Source organism: Astyanax mexicanus, chromosome 15, assembly GCF_023375975.1.
Source record: "Astyanax mexicanus isolate ESR-SI-001 chromosome 15, AstMex3_surface, whole genome shotgun sequence".
Taxonomy (NCBI): domain Eukaryota; kingdom Metazoa; phylum Chordata; class Actinopteri; order Characiformes; family Acestrorhamphidae; genus Astyanax; species Astyanax mexicanus.
Window position 1 is genome coordinate 40,125,831 of NC_064422.1, and position 16,264 is coordinate 40,142,094.

At 37.0% G+C, this 16,264-nt stretch overlaps 1 long non-coding RNA gene across 1 annotated transcript; it reads left to right on the forward strand.

Moving 5' to 3' along the window:
- The first annotated feature begins 3,247 nt into the window (after positions 1–3,247).
- LOC125781197 (uncharacterized) lies at positions 3,248–8,876 on the forward strand. Its single transcript, XR_007424411.1, has 2 exons — positions 3,248–7,142; positions 7,220–8,876. It is a non-coding gene; the product is annotated as an uncharacterized LOC125781197 (long non-coding RNA).
- The last annotated feature ends 7,388 nt before the right edge of the window (positions 8,877–16,264 follow it).

Below are 16,264 nucleotides of genomic sequence, written 5' to 3' on the forward strand. Positions count from 1 at the left end.
GATTAGATCAATTTTGACACATCCAGAGCTAATTTATTAACTGAACAAATTAGGGGGCGCTGTAGAGTCCACTAGCTACATATGAAAAATATTTCACAATATTTGTAAAGTGTTTTTAGGTCTTATGCAATCTGTCAATTTTCAAGAGTTTTTGAGCATTCCCGTAATGTCAAATATGCATTGAAACCTAGGTGGCGCTATAGAGCCAATGAAATACGTATACAAGAAATTTTAATTTCAGATGAAAGTACTGCTTAATTCAAGCAGGCCTGTAAATTTTCGAGAGTTTTCAACCTTTTTAACCTCCTCAAACACCTACTAACACCAGAATGTATTCACTTCCTGTTTTAATGGGGCATCTCAAGCAGTTCAACTGTCCGCCATTTCGTCCTCTTTTAAGATATCGACTATTCCTTCGCAATTTATCATCACGGATGGTAGTAGTTTTTTGCTGACAAATATCAAGAGTATTCAACAAATTCCCTAGGAGGAGTTCGACAAAGTATGCAAAAAATGTGTGTAAAATGCACATATTTCAAAATGGCCGACTTCCTGTTGGGCGGAGTCAATCATTCCAATACTAAAAACGTGTCTTATGATGTCTCTTGTGGTTTTACCAAGTTTCATGATTTTTCAATCATCTGTTTTATGACCGTGTCATGGTTTCACTTTGGTCTAGTGTTGCGTCTCCATTAAATTAATTGTCCGCCATTACGTCATCGTTTCAGCTATCGACTATTCCTTCGCAATTTATCACCATGTATGTCTGGAGCCTATCCACACCAAATTTAGAGGTAATATGACAAAGACTCTAGGAGGAGTTTGAATGAGTTCGTGAAAAATGTGTAAAAATTCCACAAATTTCAAAATGGCCGACTTCCTGTTGGGCAGAGCTAGTACAAGCCAATGGGTAATATGTGCGGAATGATAGTTTCTATGTTGTCGCCAAAAATCGAGAATATTGGAGAAATTTTGAGACAGCTACAGCTAATTTAATGGCCTAAACAAAATAGGGGGCGCTGTAGAGTCCTCTAGCTACACATGAGAAAAACGACAAAATATTCCTAAATCATTTCAAAGACTTATTGAATCTGCCAATTATCAAGAGGCTGAGAGCTTTTCATAAATATGATATAAAATAGGTGGCGCTAGAGAGCTGATGAAAGACGAATTTACGAAATTCCAACTTACGGTCAAAGTATGGCCTAAGCCATATAGCTCTGTAAAATTTTAGGAGTTTTCAAACATCCTAACCCCTCCGAAACCCAGCGGGAAACTTTTTATTTTGCAACTTCCTGTCAAAATGGCCGACTTCCTGTTTGGCGGAGTCAAATAAAACCTAGTGATTCTTGTTGTTTATGAGGAGGTCAATAAGCGTACCAAAGTTGGTGCACGTTGGACAAACTTCATCCCGGCCACTGCCGACGTTTGGGGGCGCTATAGAGCTCCTGAACAACGGCAAAGTCCAGCCTCTATGGAACTTTAAAATTTTCGCCGAGCTTGAGGTCTGTGCCAAAATGCGTGAGTTTTCGAGTATCGGAACTGCCTCAAAAACGGACGCAAAGAGGCAGAATAATAATAATAATAACGAGTTGTCCCCCTGTCACAGGGGGACGTAGGGCCCTCGCACACCAGTGCAAATCGTACCGGGCCAAACCGAGAAACCGGTGAAAATAATTTAGAGGGCTTATTGAGTGTGACAATTTTTAAGAGTTTTCTATCCTGCCAAACATGTAAAATATTCATTTAAAATATAGGTGGCGCTATAGAGTTGTGAAAACACATGTGTTCGGAATTTTAATTCTAGATCAAACAACAGCCTCAGATAAGCAGGACGGTCAAATTTTCTTAGCTTTTCTCTGTTATAACCTCCTCAAAACGACTAGCATTACCTAGGTGTCAACTTCCTGTTTCGAGGTGGCATCTCAAAAATTCAACCATCTGCCATTTCGTCCTGGTTTGAGATATCGACTATTCCTTTACAATTTATCATCAGATATGTTAAATGTTTATTTTTACCAAATACCAAGAGAATTCATCAAATTTGCTAGGAGTAGTTTGACAATGTACACAAAAAATGTGTGTAAAATGCAGATATTTCAAAATGGCCGACTTCCTGTTGGGCGGAGTCAGTCCTACCAATGCTGAAAATGTGTGTAATGATGTCTTTTGTGTTTTTGCCAAGTTTCATGAATTTTCAATAATCTGTTTTCTGACCATGTCATGGTTTCACTTTGGTTTAGTGTTGCGTCTCTAGTGACTCAATTGCTCGCCATTGGGTCACCGTTTTAACGATCAACTAATCCTTTGGCAATTATCATCAAATATGTCTGTTGTTCATTTACAGCGAAATAAGAGGTAATCTGACAAAGACTTTAGGAGCAGTTTAAATTAGTTTGTGAAAAATTTGTAAAAATATTACAAATTCCAATATGGCCGACTTCCTGTTGGGCGGAGCTAATACAAGCCAATTGCAAATATGTGCAGGGTCATACTATCTACGATCCTACCAAAATTTGAGAAGATTAGACAAATTTTGACACATCCACAGCTAATTTATTAAACAAACGAATTAGGGGGCGCTGTAGAGTCTGCTAGCTACACATGAAAAAATTATCACAATATTTGTAAATTGTTTTAAGGTCTTATAGAATCTGACAATTTTCAAGAGTTTTTGAGCATTCCCGTAATGTCAAATATGCATTGAAACCTAGGTGGCGCTATAGAGCCAATGAAATACGTATATATGAAATTTTAATTTTTGATCCAAGTACCACTTAAATCAAGCAGGCCTGTAAAGTTTCGAGAGTTTTCAACCTTTTTAACCTCCTCAAACACCTACCAACACCAGAATGTATTCACTTCCTGTTTTAATGAGGTATCTCCAGCAACTCAACTGTCCGCCATTTCGTCGCCGTTTAAGATATCGACTATTCCTTCGCAATTTATCATCAGGTGTGTTAGTAGTTTATTACTGAAAAATATCAAGAGTATTCAACAAATTCCCTAGGAGGAGTTCGACAAAGTATGCAAAAAATGTGTGTAAAATGCACTTATTTCAAAATGGCCGACTTCCTGTTGGGCGGATTCAGTCTTACGAATACTAAAAACGTGTCTTATGATGTCTCTTGTGTTTTTGCCAAGTTTCATGAATTTTCAATCATCTGTGTTATGACCGTGTCATGGTTTCACTTTTGTTTAGTGTTGCGTCTCCATTAAATTAATTGCCTGCCATTACATCATCGTTTCAGCTATCGACTATTCCTTCGCAATTTATCACCATGTATGTCTGGAGCCTACCCACGCCCAATTTAGAGATAATCTGACAAAGACTCTAGGAGGAGTTTGAATGAGTTCGTGAAAAATGTGTAAAAATTCCACAAATTTCAAAATGGCCGACTTCCTGTTGGGCGGAGCTAATACCAGTCAATGGGTAATATGTGCGGGATGATACTTTCTATGTTGTTGCCAAAAATCGAGAATATTGGAGAAATTTTGAGACAGCTACAGCTAATTTAATGGCCTAAATAAAATAGGGGGCGCTGTAGAGTCATCTAGCTACACATGAGAAAAACGACAAAATATTTCTAAATCATTTCAAAGACTTATTGAATCTGCCAATTATCAAGAGGCTGAGAGCTTTTTATAAATGTGATATAAAATAGGTGGCGCTAGAGAGCTGATGAAACACGAATTTACGAAATTCCAACTTAAGGTCAAAGTTTGGCCTAAGCCAAATAGCTCTGTAAAATTTTAGGAGATTTCAAACATCTTAACCCCTCCGAAACTCAGCGGGAAACTTTTTATTTCGCAACTTCCTGTCAAAATGGCCGACTTCCTGTTGGGCGGAGTCAAATAAAACCAAGTGATTCTTGTTGTTTATGAGGAGGTCAATGAGCGTACCAAAGTTGGTGCACGTTGGACAAACTTCATCTCGGCCAATGCCGATGTTTGGTGGCGCTATAGAGCTCCTGAACCACGCCAAAGTCCAGCCTCTATGGAACTTTACAATTTTCGCCGAGTTTGAGGCCTGTGCCAAAATGCGTGAGTTTTCGAGTATCGGAAATGCCTCAAAAATGGACGCAAAGAGGCAGAATAATAATAATAATAATAATAATAATAATAATAAACGGACCAAAAACAATAGGGCTTTGCACCTCCGGTGCAGGCTTCGCCTGCGCCTTCGGTGCTCGGGCCCTAATAATAATAAACGGACCAAAAACAATAGGGCTTTGCACCTCCGGTGCAGGCTTCGCCTGCGCCTTCGGTGCTCGGGCCCTAAAAATTGGCTTTTACATATAGTGTGAACGCTGTTTAGTGATTCAGGCTAAAGGATGAAACCGAAACTTCACATGAAGCGCTGCTGAGCACCAGTTATACAGTGTGAACAGCCTGAAACATTGGGTTTGGTAAGAAAATCTCACCAGATTTAGAGCCTTTTCACCTGCTGTGTGAACCGGTGGGGGTTCTATTATGGTTCTATGACTTGGTATTTAAATCACAAGAGAACTTTCTCTACTGCTTTCATCTGTTGATAAGCACTCATTTACACCACACACACACCCATATACATACATACATACACACACACACACACCCCCCACACTGTGAGGAGGCTAGAGGGAGAAAACCCAAGATACGTTTTATATTTATTCTTATTAATGCAAGTAAAATCATCTGAAAATGATCCGGTCTTTAAAACGTATTTTAATACCAGGTGTAAACAGTCTCTAAAACAGATTTATTTTATTTATATTTGCATTTACATTTTTCCTCAATTCCATTTAGGAAATTTACAACTTGACACCATTCGATTAATCAATCTTTTTTTAGTTTTTTTAGAAAGACAAAGTTTGAACTGAAGAACTGGATTAAAAATATCTACTTTTACATTTAAAATCTCTGCATCCATTTCTTTCTGCTCCTCCCGTTCTTGCTTTTATCCCGTTCCTCCTCTTCCTCCTGCAGTTTTCTCTTTGCTCTCTTTTCATTACTGCTCCTCCATTACTGTGGTTGCTCCATCAAATTGCCTTTTGCCTTTTGAGTTTGTTTTTGTTTTTCTTTTAATGAAAATATACAATTTAAAACATTAAAATTTTAACTTAATTTTTTATGTTTTAAGAGCTTTTTTTAATCAAAGGGTTTTTTTTAACAATCTAATAGTGTAGTAATTGCTGGTGTTTGCAGTAACAGTTGATTACAGAAAAGTCGAATGAACTGTAAATCAAATATTCAAAGGCATACACTGCATATATATGTGTAATATAAAAATAAAAAAATACTACACACACAAATACACACTTATGCATGTAAAGTTTGGGCACCTCTGGTTAAGATGTGTTAAAGTATTTAGGTAACAGCTAAATTGGTTAAAGACCATTACCTGATTTCTCTTCTCTTAAAGGCGTAAATAAATGATGACCTGTTTTTAAAATATTTTAGGATTTAAGAGTACTTTCATCTTTTGCAGGTGTGTTTAGGATTGATAAATATCCTGCAAATGGGAGTCATCCTCTTTTTATATCGTTGGCTCTTTTTCAATGATGTGATGTATGCTCTAGAATTTGCTGGTGCTTAATTAAATATTTTCTTCCATTTACCGCTGACTGTACTCCAAGGCCAGCGTCTGATTGATTCAGCCACATGCTTAAATTTGAGGTGTTCTTTTCAGCAAATTCCACACAAGCATACCTTTGGCTCATTGTGGCCAAAAAACTCCTCTATTGCAACTTCATCGGTCCACAGGACCTGATTCCAGAGGCTGAATTTGAGTCTGAGGATTGTGTTGCTGCACAGTAGAATAGTGCCTGTGCATCACTATGAAACAGTCTGCTGTAAATCTGTATTTTTAATGTATAGACCTCAACTATTCCTGTAAAGTAGCATTTCTTGAATACATTTCAAAGTGAAAAAATGTCAATGTCATTTATATCGTGTAGCAGAAATCAATTAGAAGTTAGATTTTTAGAAAGCTGTGCTAGGCAGGTGCTTAGAGGAGCCCATCGCTTATATTGTAAAGTATTGTAAAGAATTTGCATCATCTAAACTATGATTTTGAACAATCCTATTAATTTGTTACAAAAATGAATTCATGAAAGCTCAAATCACTTGGATTGCACTTAGTTGTCCATCTCCAAAAAAGCAACTTTACAGGAGAGAGGAAAAACCTTCTAAACTTTCAATGAAACTCAATGTAAAAAGAGTTTATTTCAGGTCATTTTTAAGTATTTCTATTGCTCTATTCATAAAGACATTTTGCCACAGTGTAAGGGACAGTTTGTCGGTTCAAATTATGTAGTAAATCTAAAATCGACAAAAAGGGAGATTACTTGTTTTTCATCGGACGGCAATGATATATTAAGAATATACAGCTCTGGACAAAATGAAACAATCATTTCATTTTCTGAATCAGATTATCTGATTGTCCCAAATTACTAATTAAAAATATTGTCATTTAGAGCAATTATTTGCAGAAAATGAGAAATGGCTGAAAAAATGTCTGAAAAAGATGCAGAGCTTTCAGACCTCAAATAATGCAAAGAAAACAAGTTAAAATTCAAAGTTTTAAGAGTTCAGAAATCAATATTTGGTGGAATAACCCTGTTTTTTAATCACAGTTTTCATCATGCATCTTGGCATCATGTTCTCCTCCACCAGTCTTACACACTGCTTTTGGATAACTTTAAGCCTTTACTCCTGGTGCAAAAATTAAAGCAGTTCAGTTTGGTTTGATGGCTTGTGATCATCCATCTTCCTCTTGATTATATTCCAGAGGTTTTTTAATTTGGTAAAATCAATAAAGAAACTCATCGTTTTTAAGTGATCTCTTTTTTTTTTCCAGAGCTGTATATACAATGATCTTGCTTAATACGTTTGGAAGGGGGAAAAAAAAGTGTCGTCTTTAATTTGAATGTTAACTTTTAGGGAAATCAGCTCACTTTTTTTTTATACTTTTGTACTTTTGACCAGGGGTGCCCCAATCTGTGCATGCCTAAGATATACACCAATCAAACATAACATTATGACCACCTTCTTGCTTCTACACCCATATTATTTTAAATCTTTTTCCCAGCTCCTCTGATGATGCTGTCGACAGGACCCTGTTGGTGGACTATTTTCCATTATTGTCCAGCAGCACTGCTGTCACTGATTTATTTACTCATACCAGCAAAACACACACGAACACCTCATACACCACCACCATGCCAGTGTTACTGAGAATGACTACAACCTAAATAATCTAAATAATACGTAATACAGAAGCTGCTCTCTGTGGTCTGTAATTATTATCATTATTTATTATTATTATTATTATTATTATTATAGAACTACAAAGTGGTGCTCCTCATATATGCTTTAATAAGGAGGTGGTCAATGTTATTTTTGATTGGTATATATTGTGTGTATGTGTATATGATTTTATATGTTCAGCCAGAAAAAAAAAAAAAAAGTGTGTTTTGTTCGATAGGTACTTGAAATATTTGGTGATCCTGTTTTTTATATATATATATATATATATATATATATATATATTAATTATTATTATTATTATTTTTTTCTTTGTTGGGTTTTATTTTTTTTTTTTGGGGGGGGGATTTGTATGTATTTACAGTAGTGTTTTCAGATTTCAGATTTTAAACTGTGCCTGTGAGAATGAACGGGCGCTCCATTGCAGTAAGGGTTTGATTGCAGGCAGGAGAATGGCTACGGATGAATGAATGTAACCCTTGTTTACGCATACACTCGCTCAGACACACTCGCTCATACATGCACACACATCTGTATATACACACACACACACACACACGAGTGTCGCTCACACCCTCATGTACTGCATTTCTTTTATTCTTCCTTTTCTCGCTCTCTTTTTATTCTTCATACTCACGAGACGAACACACTCTCTTCTAGTTTTATGCATCATTCAGGTGTACTTTTTTTCTTTTCTTTTTTTTTTAAATATAGATTTTTTTTTTAACAAAACCCATCCCCCCTTTTTCTCTACAGAAACTCTAGTGCTGTGGAGGCCAAGTTTTTATTTTATTTTTATTTTTATTTGATTTCATTTTATTTTATTTAGTTTTTTGGCGCTTACTGATTATTCATTGACCTCACCTGATTTGGTGTGTAGCTTTAAAAATGCCTGTTAACTAAATATTGAATTGAAATATTGAATTAGATGATTGATTAATTGATTGATTGATTGATTGTTTATTTGTTTATGTATGTATATATATTTTTGCAGTTGTATTATTTTATTTTTCTTTTTTGTTCTTGTTGTTTATCCCACTGGTACACACACACACACACACACACAAACCTGTAGCCATATGCTGGAAAAGCTTAATTTTATTATGGATAGGAGTTCAATTTACTAAATGATTTGCAATTGAAATGTTTAAAGATTATATATTTTGTGCTGTGGGTGCCAAAGGGCAAGCACCTGCGTTTTTTGTACATCTACAATTATTGATGAATAGAATGATTCTTGTGACAGATATTTTATTTATTCAGAAGATTTGGCTTTATGAGATGTGCTATGTGAGAGGGGGAGGGGCTTGTGACGGGAGCTGGGAGGGAGGGAGGGAGGGACACTGCTGGCCCAATCTGTTTTAGATGAATCTCTCTTGACCTCTTCGTTCTTTCTCTCTCCCTCTTTCAGTCTCTCTCTTTTCCTTTTTATGATCTCCCTACTTTCCAAAATCTTTCTCTTTTATTCTTTTTTTTATCTCTCTATTTCCTCTCTCTCAGATCTTCTCTCTCTAATTAAATCCTTGTAACGATAGCCCCCAGTATGATGTTGTGATGTTTCATTAGCATACAGTGATGAACCTGATCTGTTATCAATAAAGGATTGCTAAAGGTTGATGTTAATACCACTACTGGCTTTTTTGTAGACGTCATTCTTTTGCAAAATGTTCCGAAATGGACGTTTTGGCCGGATCCACAAGCAAATGCAACTTTAAGGGTGGCACACTTGGGTTAAGGTCCCTCCCAGGGAATCCTACATTGGATACTCTAAATTGCCGAGTGTGTATATACAGCTCTGGAAAAAAATGAGACCACTTAAAAATTATGAGTTTCTTTGATTTTACCAAATTTGAAAACCTCTGGAATATAATCAAGAGGAAGATGGATGATCACAAGCCATCAAACCAAACTGAACTGCTTGAATTTTTGCCCCAGGAGTGTTAAAACATATAAAGTTATCCAAAAGCAGTGTGTAGGACTGGTGGAGGAGAACATGATGCCAAGATGCATGAAAACTGTGATTAAAAACCAGGGTTATTCCACCAAATATTGATTTATGAACTCTTAAAACTTTATGAATATGAACTTGTTTTCTTTGCATTATTTGAGGTCTTAAAGCTCTGCATCTTTTTTGTTATTTCAGCCATTTCTCATTTTCTGAAAATAAATGCTCTAAATGACAATATTTTTATTTGGGAGAAATGTTGTCTGTAGTTTATAGAATAAAACAATGTTCCTACTCAAACATATATCTATAAATAGCAAAATCAGAGAAACTGATTCAGAAACTGAAGTGGTGTGTTAATTTTTTCCGGGGCTGTATATGTGTGCGAGTGTGTGTGTGTGTGTTTGCATAACTGAATGTCCAGATATGAGAGATGGATTGGCACCCTGTCTGTAGTGCCCCATGCGGTCCTCCAGGTGGGCAGTTGTTTCCGGTTGAGAGTACGCTGAGCGTGATTGGCTGCCACTTCTGACCGGTATGTGTGTGGATGAGTTTCGATTGTGTGCTGAGTTTAGAATGATTGTGTGTAAAATGTGACTGTAAAGCATCCTTGGGTGTCTAGAAAGCGCTATATAAGTGAAATAAGGATAACTTATTTACTTAATTCACACAGTTGTTAAATTAATAAATTTTTGGTATTTTTTATGAATGTAACCACAAATCCGGAAAAAAGTTGAGATAGAATGGAAAATGCTGTTATATTAATTTTGATTTTTTTTTTTATTGTAGTGGTCAACATCATTTCATTAGTCAAGTTTAATTGTCATTGCATCGGAGTACAGGTACACAGTGCAACGAATTTGCAATATAGAACTAGAACAATACAATAAATACAACAGACATGAAACAATTCAAAAGACAGGACTGTGCAGGACTGTACACTCTGGTAAGTCTGGTGTGTGGTGAGAATAAGTTGCTGAAATATGTAACTGTTTCCCTCTGCTGACAACTTTTATAGAGATGTGGATTTCATTTTCCAGCAGGACTTGGCACACTGCCAAAAGTACCAATTGGTCTTATATAATATTCTAATTTTCTGAGACGCTGATTTTTGGGTTTTCATTGGCTGTAAGCCATAATCATCAATAATAAAGAAATAAACGCTTAAAATAGAGTCACTATGTGTGAGTAATACAACTATATAACATATGAGTTTCACATTTTGAACTGAATTACTGAAATAAAGTAACTTTTCAATGATATTCTAATTTTTTGTGATGCACAACAGTAGTATATTTATCTCAGGCTGTTGTGCCAGTGTTGAGACACCAGAGGGCATGGTAACTGCACTGAATGCTGTGAGATTTAATTACTCTCATCAGTAGGTGTGAATCTCTGAGCAGCTCTCTTGCAGCACTTTCTCAGTCTCAGGGAGTTCCCTTTAGTTACCTCAGAAACTGTTGTGTTTAAAAGATGTATTTTGGTCTGAATAACCTTATGTATTATAATATTAGCCATAACATTAAAATATAGACATGTCAGCAATTATCTTTATCTACAGTGGTATCTGTTTAGAGGTGGAATGTATTAGGCAGCATGTGAACAATCTGTAAATGTGGTCGCTCAAATAACTGGGTCTGGGTCTATAAAACATTAGCCAGGTCTTGTGGGGGTTTTCCTGAAATGTAGTAGTAGTAGTAGTAGTAGTAGTAGTAGTAGTACTAGTTGTAGACCATACGTACAAAAATTGGTGAAACAGTGACAAGACATTGGGCACCCATAGCTCACTAATCCATATGGAGGCCTCATCCAACAACTTGCTCTAGATGTCTTGGTATCAGCAGTCCAAGTCAAGTCTTGAGTCTTTAGTCAGGAGCCCAAGTCAAGTCTCGAGTCTTTGGTCATGAGTTCAAGTCAAGTCTCAAATCTTTGGTCACGAGTTCAAGTCGAGTCTCAAGTCTTTTGTCACAAGTTCAATTCAAGTCTCAAATCTTTGGTCGAGAGTCCAAGTCAAGTCTCAAATCTTTGGTCGAGAGTCCAAGTCAAGTCTCAAATCTTTGGTCATAAGTTCAAGTCAAGTCTCAAATCTTTGGTCATGAGTTCAAGTCAAGTCTCAAATCTTTGGTCGAGAGTCCAAGTCAAATCTCGAGACTTTGGTCTCGAGCCTTTGGTCACGAGTCCAAGTCAAGTCTGAAGTCTCTAAAAAAAAAAAATAAATCTCTAACCTAATAATTCCTAAATATTCCTAATAATAAATGCATTTAGCTAAGTTTCACCCATGTGCAAATGTATACATACGACCAATCGTCCAATCCCTGTAGAGAAGTATTGACCATTAAATAGGATTCTCTGAAGTAGATACACATGAACCTGTTGAAGCAGTGGAACTGTTGATTTGGGTTGAGGTAGGGTGGTGCTCATAGAACATCCTGACCAGTAAAATGCTTTTATTGGTCAGTAGTGACAGTTGACTAACAAACTAACGAAAAGAGAATACAAGGTTTAAAAAACACTCTTGATTTTGGAAGAAAAAATTAATGAGGAAGTGTCTTAAAACTTATATGGTTGTGCATAAATCACAGTTTAACACAGTTAGTGTTATGTTAACACTACTGGTGTTGATTTACTGTGTATTTATTTAGTGTATCCACCTCCCTCGTTAGCACTTCCTGGGATGTGTGGCTGTTGCTTTTGTTGAGACTTGGCAATAGTCACAAAGATAGATAAGACTTGTGTCTGAAAAGAAAGTCACTGCGCTTCATTAAGAGGATTTTCCACAATGCCCTCACCTCCTGCTCTCGGCTGGAGACGTGCGAGTGCGATCTGGTGGAAGATGAGTGAAGTGAAGAGCTGGACTAACGGGGTCTGTTGCGTTTGGCTGAAAAGACATCAGGCTCACCCGATTGTGTGGTGTCTGTAGGGTCATCACCCCCCTCAGCCTTTCTGCTAATCTAGCACCTCGGTGAGCCGACACATCCTCTCCTAAAGCTGGAGCTGGGCCTTTTACTTCTGCTCCTCATTACAGAGCCTCCGCCCGACTAAAGACCAAATCCCCCTAATGGTTTGGCCGAGCCCCCCGCCCTCCCCTCTGCTGCCCTCGACCCCCTAAACTCTCCTCTTCTCCTCTCCAGGCAGTTGTGTCTTGTTTTCCCTGGATCAGGATGCCAAACGTGTGGATTAAAGTAATCCACACTCTGCAGGCTGAAGCGGTAGGGGGCGACTTGTCTAGATTGCAAACATCCTCAGGTTTGCGGATTGGGAGGTTAAGCCGAGCAGATTGAGTGGACGGGGGACAGTGGGGTTGAAAAGTAGGAGGGTAAATTAAGAGGGTAGTTTGGGAAGATTGGGGCTGAAATGCCTGGTGATCTTGGAGATTTAAGATGCCGTGTTGAGGTATTTTGTTTTTTGAGGCCGATAGCACTTGATCGTCTATCAGTGATCAGGGGTTTTCAAACTTTGTTTTTGCTTTTTTGTCATACTAACATTTTTCCTATTGTAAAACAAATTTTATCAGGCAAAGATAGCCCGAGTAAATACTAAAAAAAGCAATTCAAATTTAAATGGTAATTTCATTTATTAAGGGAAAAAAAAACTATCCAAACCAATCTAGCCCTGTGCGAAAAAGTAATTCTAATTCTAATAACTTTTGGCGGAAAGTCTTTTACATCTTTGTGGAAGAATTTTGTTCCACTCTCTTTTACAGAATTGTTTTAATTCAGACACATTGAAAGGTTTCGAGTATGAACGGGCCTGTTTAAGATCATCCACAGCATCTCAATCAGGCTTGGACTATAACTAGGCCACTCCAAAACCTTCATTTTTTTTTTTTTTAAGCCATTCAGAGGTGGACATGTTTGTGTGCTTTGGGTCATTGGTCATTGTCCTGCTGCAGAACCCAAGTACGCCTGGGCTTGAGGTCATGAACAGATGGCCGGATATTCCCCTTCAGGATTGTCTGGTAAAGAGCAGAATTCTTGCTTACATCTCAGATCCTGAAGCAACAAAACAGACCCAGACCATCACACTACCACCATGTTTTAGTATGTTGTTCTTTTTCTGAAATGATGTGTTAGTTTTACGCCAGATTTAACGGTTTTTAACAGATTTCACGTCAGTCCAAAGAATATTTACCCGCCACTGTAGCTGTATCATGTACCACCAATGACCAAACCATTAAGTCCAAGCACCACCTACAAGCCATTGCACCGAAACACATGTACCATATCCATATCGTGCAACCCAGCACTGTACTTTCAAGTAGAGTAAATGTACAGAGAAGCAGTGCTGTGTAGATTTCTTCAATAAAGTGCCCGGTTAGGTTCTTCTCTAATGGAGAAGGGCCCAATAGTGTAAAAGTGTTCCCAAAGTATTGGAACAGTGAGGTCAATCCCATTATTTCTGTTGCAGACTAAAACATTTGAATTTGACGTTAAAATATCAATATGGGACAAAATATCACCATTTCAGTTTTTATTTCCAGGTATTTGCATTATTTAAATCTGAATCTGATACACAGTTCAGAAGATAGCACCTTCTGTCTGATACTGTGAGAAAATAATATTGGTGACTAAGTTTTATCAATGCAATCTGTAAGTTTAGATTTGGAGAAGTAACCACCATGAAAACCAGAGAGCTGTCTATGGGGGTGGAAACAAGCAACTTGAAGCTGAAAGAAGATGTAAAATGGAATGTCCTGAAGAAGAAAGTCGTCACTGGTGTACTAAATAGCAGGTGATGGACAGGTAGAAGTGAAAATATCACAATCTGGTGTTCACAGAAGACTTCACCTGAAGATGAAAAGCACAAAATAACAATAAGTATAGGAGGCCAATACCAGGAATCAAATTCAATCTTTTAATGTCCAACTAAATAAATCAATAAAGGGATCTGCCTTACAGTTCCAATACTTTTGGAGGAAACTGAATGTTTTTTTCAGTTTTAGCCACACCCCCCCAAGAACGATTCTTTTCCTGCATGGTTCCTCTTGTAGGCCTACGTTCTGGGTGATATGGGAAAAATCTTATATCACAATATGGATTTTTTTATATGACGATAACGATATATCATGATATACCACATTTGAGTATGTTTTCAGTTATTCTTCGAAAAATATGACAAAATAATATCATTGCTTACTTTTTTCCAACTTTATTTCAAAGCGACATTAAACCCAACTTTCACAAATGAGAATTACTACCTTTTAGTGCAGCAAAATATATGTATCAAATTAAAACAGATATATATATATATTTTTTTTTTTTAAAGAACAATGCATCTCCATTGTTCAGCTCTCATGTGTTTATTAACGTAAAGCACGTCGCAAACCGGCGTGTCGGTTCAAATAACGTAAAGCGGTGTCATGTCACAAAACCACATTATGAAGCTTTTTTTTTTGCGAAGATTACTTTATCATCACTTCTATAAACCGAGTTTATGCAAAGTGACCACGCCAATACATTTCATAGTAGCCTACTTTATATATTTGCATGAATAATTGATGAAATTACTGTAGAAACGCTAAATATTGTGGGGACGATAGAAATAACAATATTTATCGTCATATCGCACAGCACTAGTAGGCCTATTATTCTTTGTTGTAACAATTATATCAATAGTTATTGTTCTTTGGTCTGATAGGTTGGCCGGTGTTGTCCGAGCCGCAGGTTTGCACAGGAGCTTGGATTGGGTAATCAAACCCTTGTGTCAGTTTGTGTATTCTGCCCACAGGTTCTCACTTTAACAAGCTTTTAATAGACAAGCAAACAGATCGCCACTGTGCTGCAGATGTGTGGTGAAACTAATTGTTTACTTTAAGCAAACAAGCTAATCTTGCTCAGTGAACTATTGAGAACTCTGTTTGGCTTCCTGAGTCACTGCGATTTTGATTTTCTTACAGTAGGAAAACCTGCCGAGACAGTGAATGCTTTGGATTATAGACTGTGGAGTGTGTTTTGTGTTTTAAGGTCAGAACTAATAAATATTTGCCTTTTTTCCGCAGCATAGCTTCATAGTTTAAATTGCATAAAATTTGTAACAATGCATTTTCGTTTATTCAGAATGAACACATTATTACACATATACTAGTGAATCAAAAAAAATAATATCAGTATATATATATTTGAATACATGTAATATATATGTATTACACACAGTCAGAGATACTGAAAATAAACGCTTAAACTAGATCACTCTGTGTGTAATACATCTATAAAATGAGTTTCACATTTTCAGCTGATTTACTGATATTAAATAACTTTTCAAGAATATTCCAATTTTGTGAGGTGCATATTAATCTATGTAGAATCAAATTATATATAAAATTATATATATATAAACACACTGAGTATAATGAACATGGTTGGTTTATTCTAAAAAACTATGGAAAACATTTCTCCAAATTCCAAATAAAAAATATTATTTATTTAGAGCATTTATTTGCAGAAAATGAGAAATGGCTGAAATAACAAAAAAAGATGTAGATCATATTTATACAATTTGAAGAGTTTAAAAATCAATATTTGGTGGAATAACCCTGGTTTTTTAATCACAGTTTTCATGCATCTTGGCATGTCCACCTCCACCAGTCTTACGCACTGCTTTTGGATAACTTTATGCTTTACACTCCTGGTGCAAAAATTCAAGCAGTTCAGCTTGATTTTCAAGTTGGTTAAATATAACTCAATTTTTTTCCCACAGAGCTGTATATATAAAGGTGCAGTACTTCCGTTTCAGTGCTCTGAGTAAATATCTTGTAGCTTGTAGTGCATGCATGTGTTCATGTGGAGTGGGCAGTGCTGGTTTGAATGGCAGGTAGAGTGAGCCAGGGGGCCGGGATTTACCTCCCTCTCTCCAGAACCTTGGTTACACTGCAGAATTAAATGAGCTGCTGAAAGAATGCACGCGGGGGTGGCGCGGCCGTGCGTCCTGGGGGCCGGAGCTTAAGCCCGGGCCGAGTGGCAGGATTACAGAGGAAATGAGAGGACAGAGCAGGGAGCCAGTGTCAGGTAATTCAGCTCTAATTAAACACATTGAGTGAATTGCGTGCTTTCCTCCCTACCTTTTGTCTCCTCC